Raw genomic sequence first — 11,922 nt, 5'->3', positions numbered from 1 at the left:
CCCATAAACATATTTCCCCGCATGTACTCATCAAGATGTATAGCATACAAGGCAATCCTGCAGTTGGAGAAGTGACACTCTTTTCAGAAGTTGTGATGCGACAACCAGATTGCATGCATTTTCCTGGAAATTGATACAGCCTCATAGAAAAGAAATATATCGATAGTGACCCCTTTAATTTTCTTTTTGCTCATGCATGTTTCAGAAATAATGTATCACAGTATAGGTGTACTGTATATACTAAAGTGTATATATATATGTCCCACACAAACCAAACAAAAGCATTGAAATATTGATCCTTAAAAAAGCACAACCAATATCTTTGGTTTATGCCTCTGTGCAGACAATATTTGCTTATAGAAAAATCAATAGAGCTTGAGTTATCAAATCCAACGTGTGTTGGAAGAGGGTGCCAAAGGGGAGAGCGAGCAGCAGGAAAATCGATCCTGAGATATTGCCTTATTTAACAGGTGCCATAAATAGCAGCATTATGATGTTAACTATTGCTGAAGTTACAGAGAGGACAAGGGGAGGTCAGACTGCATGTTACACTCACTTTTTGCCAAAATGTGTCCAGTGTCTCATTTTAAGTATCCTTTCCTGTCAAACTTCACTCCTGTGTGCAGGTGTATTTTCAAAAATACTGCAGTGTTGCCTGCATCTAATGCCCTAATCATATAAGGCACATTGTGCTGCTACTAAATTGGATTTATCAGATTTTATCAGCAAAACCGGGATCCCTCAGCACCTATTAATGAAAAGTTGATCTCCATCCCAAGCCGTGTTGGAAGGGCCTGTTCAATGTTAATTTATTGACACATGTGCCTACACAAATTAATGTGCGGACTAAATGAAGGAGACATTTGAGAAGATCGGGAAAATTAATCAATGAGGACAATTACGGGGAACACAAGCAGTGTTCAGAAATCAGTCCATCAATAAGAGCAATACATCATTTTGAAGAGGACTGGCAGGTCTAAGTAAATTTCATGAGGTAAATAAAGGTATAATCTAGGAGATTAATTGACTGATCAGGTACATTAATGCAAGCAAACCGTCATAATAAAACTGAGATAATGGAGGGATGGAGAGTCTAAATGCTCAGAGGAAATTTATATTGTTAACACAGTAGCACCAGAAGCAGATTTATGTGTTGTATGAATGTACTTAAAGATAAGACGCCATGCATTTATTTAAAGATCCTGTTGCATTTATTTTCTCCACCTTTTGGATTTATATTAGTATTGTGGCAAGGCTGCTGTCAGCTGGGGCTTTTCTTATAATTAGCTAGGGCCTCTATGTCTAATCTGTGACTCTGTGGCCATGCTCCAGCAGCATCTGCTGAACCTGTATTGCCACCTTTGGTGTGCCCTACTCGAGTGAGCCTCAGATATAACCTCTTCCTAATCCTTCCACCACCTCCCTACTCGCCTCTGCGTGTGAGCCATCATGGCAGAACTACAGAGAAAAATGGGCTTATTACGAACGTTATTCATGTTGCCTAACATCATAGCAAGGCTGACTACACCATCAAAGGATAAATCTTAAATGTAACGGGATTCAAATGGGCATGTGTAGTTACATCTGTGTTGCTATGCATTTCAAATTAAAGCTTTGCATTTGTTGTAAGGTAAATGAAAATGTAATTGATAATGACTACAGAAAATAGTCTTATTGATACTGTTATGTTACTAAAGTAATTAACAGCTAATAACGACAACAACTATCTCTGTTTTGCTAACCAAGCATACACAACTGCAATTGTGTGAATTGATGACTTGGCCAATGGTCCAGTATGAACTGTTGTTGTTGTGTCTTGGTTTTTTTGGTGTATATTACACCAGTGGCACAGTTTAGACTTAACCGGAGTTATCATGGGTGCAATAAGAACTAGCATACGTCATGGCAAATCAAATTTCCCCTCTCATTTTTGTCTAAAAAGCACTGCACTCCCTGCCAGGGTGCACTGCAGCTTCATAATGGATAGTGGGAAGGAGTGGAGACCCGCTTCTCTACAGATAAAACATCATATTCAAAACGTTGCAGAGTTGCAAGGAGCAAATATATTGTAATACAAAATTAATATAGGACACCTTAAACATAATGCCAAATGGCAGGTGTTGTCCCTATTTGACTTGAAATTGCATTTCTAGAGGTAAGGGCACATTTCTGATGAAGCCTCGAGTTCGGCATTTTGACTTGGAAATTGGAACATAAACAAAAAATGCTTACGATGTTTACTGAGTAAATAAATCAAATGAGAAGTAGGGTCACTGTCTCACAGACTTCTATACAATCAGACTTTTTTTAGTCTACTACTATAAAAATGCGAGTTTAAATCATTTCAGCATTGGCTTCACTTTACTATTAAAGTTATTACTAATTACTAATACATATCTCCTGATCCTCTGCAGTCTTTTTCCCCCGTGAAATTTTGGGAAACCCATTAGTCGTTGCTATGGGTCAGCACTTTATTATCCATATTTATTACCCAACCAATGTGGTACTGAGATGAAGTACCTGTAATGAGATGCACAGGATAAGTAGAGCTTATGCCAGCTTGATTGGGAAGCAGAATTGGGGAGAATTGCACATTTTTATTATCAATAAATTGAAATGAACTATCAATGTTTTATTTGTGATGAGAATGTACACCTCCTAATATTCACTTGTGAAGACCTTTAAGGATTAAAGCACACATGAAAATGTATCACGCACTTCTTACATTTCTCACAAGTAAATTATGTGCAGACTTATTTAAGTATAAAAATCCTACAGCGGCTCAGCAGTTGTACTTCTGGCAGGCGTATGAATTGCACTAGGTGTACTCCGACTATAACTTCAACCTAGTCATTCATAAAACTTGAACAGTATTCCCTAGAAAGGCTTTTTAAGTAGGCTGGCAGACATTTTGTTACTGGCAAGCGTAGTTGCACCTGTTTTGTGTCTTAGTGTTGGTTTATCCAGGCAAGAATGAACTATGGGCTAAATCCATAGCAGAGAGAGAGAGAGAGAGAGAGAGAGAGAGAGAGAGAGAGAGAGAGAGAGAGAGAGAGAGAGAGAGAGAGAGAGAGAGAGAGAGGAAGAGAGATCTTGCTGCCTTTGCTCATGTTCCTCTGACAGCTACAGAGGCGTAAGAAAAGCCCTCCAGGTTACTTGTGGCATGCCGCAAGTATCACACAAATAGATGAGCTGGTGGTGTCCCCAACAGTGAGACAGAGAAGGGGTCAACCGTGCAATGACGATGAAACACAATAATTTACAACATGGTGAGACCAGCAAAAGCTTGGCAGTGACATGTCTGAGGGTAGGAAATTGAGGATCAGAAGTCATTCATCCAAATTGTTCCTCCAATATTAAAACCAGAAGGTCACTTTGGCCTTTTCATGTAGCTAGTAATGAGACACTAGAAATCAACCAGCTCTTCTGGACCAGCAGACTTTTGTTCCTTCCAATGATGAATTATGGCAAAGGTTGTGGATTGGCCCTCGTTTATCCTTCCTCTGGTCTGTCTGCGTCCATCCATCAGTAATGAACGTCATCCCTGATGCTGCCAATCAGATTTTAAACATCTTGGAATGAAGTACGACAATGCTTTAGGACCATATTTTCAAAATTACACTTGACAGGTGACGGCATTGGCACATTTATTTGTTCAACATAATGCACAATACCTTGGATGCCGCAGTGTGTTTGCTTTGGCCACGTTTGTGAATATATGTGTATGGATCTGTGGCTGAAAATAACGAGGAAAGAATCCAAAGCAAATAAGGCTGAATTTTGTCATTTTTAAAATTCAGTGCTACAAAGTTTGTTTACTTGTTCCTGATTGGCCCAAAGTGGGACTGCATCTTTTGTAGTGGGTGACATGTTTACCGTTGCCTCATTTCGAGAGGCTTCTCCTCCCAAAGTATCACAATGGACAAGTGACAGTTCCTGAGGGACTTACATGCAACCTTTTCATTTACTGTCACTGCTGGGTTTTTTTTGTTTTTTTTAAATGTACTGCAGTTCCACCAATGAATGGTTCTGTGGTGGTGGTGGGTGCTGTATGTTCCATAGTATAGCGCTCATTATTTTGGAGCGGTTTGTTCAGTTACAGCAGAGTCACTGGTGGCTAGAGCTTAACAGATGAGGTCTTTCTCTCTGAGCAGCTGTTGCAGGTTATTGATGATCTCATTAGAATGCTGCCTGCGGCACGACGGCTGACTTTGAAGGACTTCCCATATGCAATGCCAGAAACCGCCAACGAAGCCCATGCCACTCGCTTCATGCCAAACAGCATCTCCTAACGGTCTTTTAGGCGGGGAAGTCAACGGCACCGCTGTGGAATTGTTGTGGGTGGCCCACATCTTCTCTCAAACCTGCAGGCTTTTTACTGCAAAGCATGACTTGAGTGGTTGGAGGAGTTCCAGTAAGAAGCTCTACGGGTCCCTTTCCCGACCCATATTAATTTTGATCACCTTCAGTTAACAAATTGACAATATCAACACAATTTAGTGTTTCATCTAATTTAATCAACAAGACATACATATACATGAATCATTATACCTTAAAATTCACTGCTGTAAAGGGATTAATAAATTGAATTAGTCCGTTATTCCATGTCGCCGAAATTCACTGTCCCATTTATGCTCGGCTACAGGTGCTGTCTCTTTATCTTTTATATCAGAGACACTAGCTTGCATTAACAAAGCCTCATTGAGCAATAATGCTCTGTAATTAAATATGACTTTACATTTGGCCTTACCCGTAAACACAGGCATCACGAAGCCACAAAAATAAAACACAATGGGGGACATAAATTGTTATTTTCAGTGGCTACACATTAACATTTTTGCAGCTTTGTGTGGATATTAAAACCAGTCTAGCACAACGAAAGTCATCTGCCATAAATACTGAAAGCAGGACACGTTTTAATCATGCACTTTATGGCTACAGTGTGCGCCTTGGTTTGCAACTGCATATTAATAGTGTGGCATAAGGTGATGTTAGTTTACTGTCTGAATCAAGGGAAACCCTGCTAAAATACACTACAAAACACTAGATCCAAAAGACTTGAAACCAACTCTGAATGAATGTATCAGGATATAATTTAGAAGATTAGCATAAATAAATAACAGTAAATACATTGAATTGTAATTCAATTATATATACAGTATAAAATGAATATAAAACATTTTAGGTTTTTGCAGTTGGCCCACATTATCTCGACACTGCCAAGCAGCACCCTTGGTCTTAGAGGTCCAAAGCAGCTGTTCTTTCACTTAACCACCACATATTGGGTTAAACAAAGCACCCAGCCATCACTTGCAATCCTGCTTGAGGTGCCAAGAGCGTATGCCAAGTCCCTCCAACTGTCACTTACTTGTTTAATATTAATGAGCATTTTACGGGACACAAGTCCAAGCCACTACCACTCAAAATGTCAAATAGTTTTGAACAGCAGTTTTGTTTCCTTGGCGATGATAGCTTTGGTTTTTTTCTTCAATGTTCTAGAGCGATAGAGGGAAGAACGTGACATGACGGTTTTGGATTCTGCAGGCTGCTCAAATTGGCCTTCACAGCCCATAAACTTTCCTCCAGCCAGCCAGACACCCTCGAGCACCTTCCCTGTGGACAGGCCATATAATGTCCTCTTATAAGAAAGAGAAGAGAGACTCCCTGGCTTCCATCACTAAGTATGTTTCATGTTTTACCAAGGAGATAAAAATCGCGAAAGTCATACTTACATTTAGTTTCTGGTATAATTACTTATTCTCTGCCAGAGTGATGCTGAATTGAACTCACGCTCTTGTAGTAGAAGAAAGACCCCATTAAACGTATCATCAACTCATTATAGGCCAGGCAAGTTTATTTGCATATAGTGAGTATGCCGAGCCACCAGGGTAGCTGCTGTTAGCCAATTCTGAAAATGTACTTTTAGCCGATAACCGACAACGCTGCGCACAGAAGCCAGCGCAAACCCGTTCACCCATAATGGTCACAGTTAAGTCAAACCATAAATGGTGAACAGTGCCTTTTGTTCAATCATAATGTTTTTTTTTTTTCACAACAACTCTTTTAGAGAGGTTTACATGCTGGATGTATTGTCAGCATCCCAAGCTGAGGGATGGAAATGTAGGGATTGAGTTTGATAGAGAATAGCAAATCATCTGCTGGTGAACTTCATCCCCCTCTGGAACCGAATGAAGTCTGGTCCTGAGCCAACATCAAACAGCCTTGCTGTAGGCTGCATGCATCCTTGGGATAAAACACTGAGCGTATTTCCTGAGGTAGAAGCAAGCAAAGAGGTTTGGAGTTTGTATTTGATGATGAGAGAGACCTGCCAGAACCAAACATTAAAATACTCTGTTGCCATAATATTATGTAAACCTAGCCAGGACCACTTAGGTAGGTCCACCTGTCTGTGGCAATGATGCAAATGTCTTGGCTAATCAGAAATGATTCTATGCATGGCCTCAACAAGATGCTAGAAGTTTTCCAAGGGATCTTGGTATTTGGTGACTGGGTAACATCTAGTGTTTTCTAAAGTAATTTTAGTGAAACATGCATGGCGTTAACATTTCATCCAGCTCTTCTCAAAGGCGCTTTATTGGTATGTGATCCAATGTTTAGGCTTCTTGCTGCAGAAAACACAACAATTTCTGAATGTTTGGAGACACACAATCTGGGTGCAAATCACTTGAATGCAGCACCCTTTAACAAATCTGGTTATTTTAGTAACAGCTGAGCAAAACTGAAAACAATGAGTGTTATGGGTTATGAAGGCTTTTGGAGTCTTAAGTTACTGAAGCCATCTGTAGACAGACAATATTTATTTGGTTGTAGAACTTTTTTGTATAATCATTTTTATTAAAATATCAATACAATAATTGCAGTTGTACATTTTACGTCTGATATATGTGATTATATTTATGCTCCATTTTACTAACATTAAGCAATGATAAGGGTATTTAATGTAGTATAAAATCAGCATACACAATACCTGGAATATCCATTTGCAAAAGTAATTTAATGCTACAGATAGTAAGCAAGAAGAGCATTCAAATGATATATTACTTTCTATGAAATGAAAACAATCCACTATCAATACAGCACCACCACTACTGCTGCTGCTACCATCAGGTGGACTTGTATTGCCCATATCAAATTCTTGCTCATCGGCATGTTGCAGTAGAAACCCATGCAGAATGTTTCCATTCTTCCATCACACTGTACAGCTTAATAGCTGAAGCAACGTTTCTGATTTAACCTAGCCACGTTAAGGTTCAGTGAGCTGTGTGTTAATGAGATGCCCTTTACACATATTGTTGTACCGGGATATGGTTTGTGTACTTGTGGCCTGCCTGTCAGCTTGAATGAGTCTCATCATTCCCTGACACCTCCTTTGAGCAAGGTGTTTTTGCCCCCTAGTACTGCAACTGACTGCATGTGTTTAGTCTGCTGCACAAATGTCTGTAAAGTCTCAGATGCTGGCACAAACCATTGTGTATTTAAACATGTAGTTATTGCGTCATGTGCATTCTAACTTTTAGCTTGTTAGTGAGTGTAAGCTTCACAGTTTGCTTTGGCTTCATTGACATGTGACACGCTCTCGAGAGGCCCGAGCGATTTACGTAAATGAAGAGGTCTTGTGACCCTGAGTGCACGACGCAATGTTAAACTGCAAAAGCACAGTACCTTCTTGACAAAAACTACTCTGTATTAAATGTTCAAGGGTGTTATTTTATGTACACTGGAGAAAATTGCCTTTCATCTAGTACTGTATTTATATTCATGAAAACCCTCTATTCCAGTCATTACCAGGGTCAAAGAAAGAGAACAGAAAGAGCAAGTCACTAAGGCATTTCATGGGCAATGTCTCTATCAGTCTATTTCACCTAAAGTCAAATGGATAATTCAACATGATGGTGTGTGGATAGAGCTCTGATACTGGTGGTGTCGGTGATTTGCAATAAAAGAGACAGGGTCTGGAATAAACAATGTTTTTCTCTCATTCAGACATTCTGCCATATGGTGTCTCCCTGTACAAACACGATACATGTCGCCTAATGCCAAGCTCATTATGGAAGGTAGAATATGCATGAGTATTCCCTCTGTGGTACTACTTCATTGCAGCATTATGGTGAGCTGTAATTACACACTCATTAATTGTTTATCATTTCTAACGTTATTGGGATGGACAGTGCTATCGACCTTCTGATAGTCTTGTAATCCAGCTTCATTGGCACACTGCGCACATATGAAAGTGAAAATGTATCAGAGTCAATACAATCTTGACGTTTGACTTGCATGACTTGCACGTGATCGATAATTGTAAACGACGCGGTTCCTTGCTGAGGAGCTGGTGATGTGCAGCTTGTCGCCTTCATCTTACCGCTCACTGTGGCTCTTTTTTGTTCCGTTACTCCCTTGCAAAAATTTTAAATCATCCACTGACAAAAAAAACAACGTTGTCCTCTGTTGTTGTTTTTTAAGATGATATACGTTGTCAGTCCCACTCTGCCATTCCTTCTCTCTGGATGCGAGAGAGAGAGGGAACAAAGACCAGTGTTGGTGCTGACAAAGGTGAAAGCACACGTGTAAAGGGAAATAGTCACACTCGTAGCCACAGTGCAAAAAAAGATTCAATAATTTACCAAATAAATTAAATAAATGGTAAATCATTTTTGCATCGTGGCTACGAGTGTGCGACTATTTCCTTTTCAAACGACTCCGCCACCAACAATGAAATCTACTGAATAGAGAACTAATTACAGATGTAAAAACACACTGAATGGCAATTACTGAAATGCTGACCTTACTTTCTATCATAAATGGTGTTTGATTACATACAAATCTTCAGATTATAACTTTAACTTTCTATGCCCTGGTTTGTGATACCTTCTGGTCTTCTGTTCGAAGGTGATATCTGCCTTCATTTTTCCAGAACAATTTTTATTCAGCTGCATCCTTCACAGCTCCATATCCTCCACTTCCTCGAGGGAATTCAGTTTTCTTGGAGGATAACATTGCCTATAATAACATTCAGTGCACGCTGGCTCTCCTATCAAGGCAATCCTCTGGTGCAGCTTCTGCTAAGATGGGTCTCTCAAACAGTGGGACCACTGAGATGGGCATGGCATGGGTCGGGCATTCATTCACCCCCAAATGGGTCAATGATGCTCAGCCATTGAGCTAAGGCACATCGCCCTGGAGTGTCAAGCAGAACATCACCCACCGACGGCCCTGTCAAGGTCATCAGAAAGAGCACTGGTCTGGACATGTGCCATCAGAGTGAGAAAAAACACCCCGAGCGTGCATGAGCAACAGACCGAAGCAGTCTCCATAATGGCAAAGATGACGGAGGTCAGCTTTAGGTTGTGCTTTCCCCATGCAGCCCTTCTCCTATCGTACATGGTAAAGTACAGTGAAATAAATTGAGGATAAATCTGGGGACATGATGTTGAAAACTGTAAAGGTACTGCAAAGCCCTTATGTCATTCATTGCCTCTGCTATTCACAACATGAAGAACACTGTGTAAAACCACTCTAGATAAATAGTTTATGGTTCCACATTAGGCCCATTTGTCCCATTAACATCAAGTCAAACATAGACTTTCCATCATAAAAAAAAGAAAATGTCCTTTCTTAAAAAGCCACTCCAACATAATTGAGCACCACCACATGCATCTTTCTTTGAATGGGATAATTATTTTCATTAAAATCCATTTAGTGACTGTGTAGTTCATTTTCAAAAAGGCTCATTGCTTAAAATAGTTGATATTCGTTGACCTACTTCCAGAGAGTATCTACATTATTGCATCACCAGTCCAGCTCTGTGTTTTCAAGTTGAACATAGATAATCTTTAAAGCATGCGCACAAAGTAGCGCGTAGTGTTGTATCAGTCTTCCACATTCTGTTTTATGTTTCCCTGAGTCTCCCATAGACCATAGATTTTGGGCTCTCTTTGTCTACTGTTGCTTCACTCATTATATGCTCTCCCTTTTATTTCTATCTCACGTGATTCTGCATTCCTGCATTGTCTTTCCTTTCTCATATCTCACTATGAAACTATACCTCTTTCTTCACTTTGTCATTAACCCTTTCTTCTTCTCCCCTCACTATCTGTATAGCTCTCAAATCTTTGTGGGTATTATCTTCGAATCATATCCTCATTCTCCTTGCCTTTTCCCTATTCTCACCCCATCTTTTTTTCATTTCGCCCCACTGCTCATGTACCCACCACCTCTCATGTCCTTTCACATCTCTCTCTCTTCAACTGGCTGCCTCTCATCCTCCCTCGGCCCTCCCTCTTTCTCTTTTACATACTCCTGATGTGCTCCTGCTGGCCCCGGTCTGTCCGAAGGGATTAATTGATAGTGAGAGATAATAAATCTTCCCATTAGGCGCAAGGCCTCTGCCCATCGCTCATTATGCGCCCGTTGCTCCTTAACGCCATGGCCTGGGGTTTCCCCTGCTTTTTTAACACGCACGTCCGTCATCCTAATGCCGGCCAGGTTAATCTCTGCCTATTGCAGTCGATTGGCTACCTGAAAGCACATATTCATTCATGCATGAACACCATTTGAAGCAAACATGTTTATTCCTCTCTCCCTCTCTAGTTTTGCAACACTCTGTGTTTTACATGATATACCCAGCCTTATGCAGCAGCTGTTGCATGCAAACGTAATACAAAACATAAAACATGCTGATTTTTTCTTGTTTATTGTATAAGACAATATATATTAGTCCACCATGAGACACCTTTGAGAGGTCTTTACACATTCACCTTTCAAAGCTTCTTCCATTTCTTGTTTGCGGCACACAGGGCTGCCTCAGTTTGCTAGTTACTGACCTGTATCATGCATCTTGGCAACGGCTTTATGTGATTATGTTATTGTGTCCCTTAATTTATTCCGCCACAAATGGTCGACATTCAATACTGGGATCCGGATGTTATTTTGTCCAGAATGATCTGTTGTCCAAACTTCAGCCACATTTGTTATGAGAAAACAAAGAATCCTGCACACTCTCATCACGTGTACTCCCTTTATGAAAAAAATAAATGAATAAAGTGAGTACAAGTGATGGACAATGAGTGGGATCCTTTGTCTTCTTCAAAGGAAATAATAATTTGAAAGTGAAATCTGCAACTTGCAAATGAGTTAATTTCAGTAAGTGATATTTTCATATCTGCATGCATGGAAACATCTAAATAATGCATACATTCTTCCATCTGACATCTGGTAATATAGCAGCAAAGTACACTTAGAAATAAGAATAAGATTTTCCATTTGTTTGAATTAATTTTCAATACATTTGCTTGCTTTGATTATTCAATGTATTTTGGATGTTCATTAGCCATATCTTGCACCTTACATGGGGATATTAAATGATCCCCATTGGGGTCATTTAATATCTTATGTAATATTCAGTATTATGATCATGCTGCCGTTAATTTGGAAAAGTCAGCATAAAAAATACTGGGTTTTAAAATTGAGTTGGAATCAATATTTTACTTAATGTCAAATTTCTAAATCATACTGAAGTAGGTCTAAGCCTAGAAGCAACCATAATCACAGCATTGCTTGAAATCTCTTTATTGTGAGACTCAAATTAGAGCCCAAAAATAGTTAAATATCAAGATAAAATGTCTTTCATGTCTTGACATGTCTTGGTAACACAACACCAATCAATCAGTAGCTTAGCAGGAGATAAAGTTTGTATTTTTTTATTTAAAACTTCATATAACCCATACAGCAAACTGTACAATTGAATTATTCACAATGCGTTAAAAAGAAAATAATTCATTAGCTTTTCTTTAATATTTTGTTGAATTTCCCCATGTTTTACTCAGATGTCAGTTATTCTAATGTACTCTTAACACATACAGTTACTAGGAAAACAAAATCATCTTTTTTTTCCCTTTTTTTTTT

Source organism: Pholis gunnellus (genome assembly GCF_910591455.1).
Source record: "Pholis gunnellus genome assembly, chromosome: 8".
Lineage (NCBI taxonomy): Eukaryota > Metazoa > Chordata > Actinopteri > Perciformes > Pholidae > Pholis > Pholis gunnellus.
Note: the sequence above shows the minus strand (reverse complement) of the source record.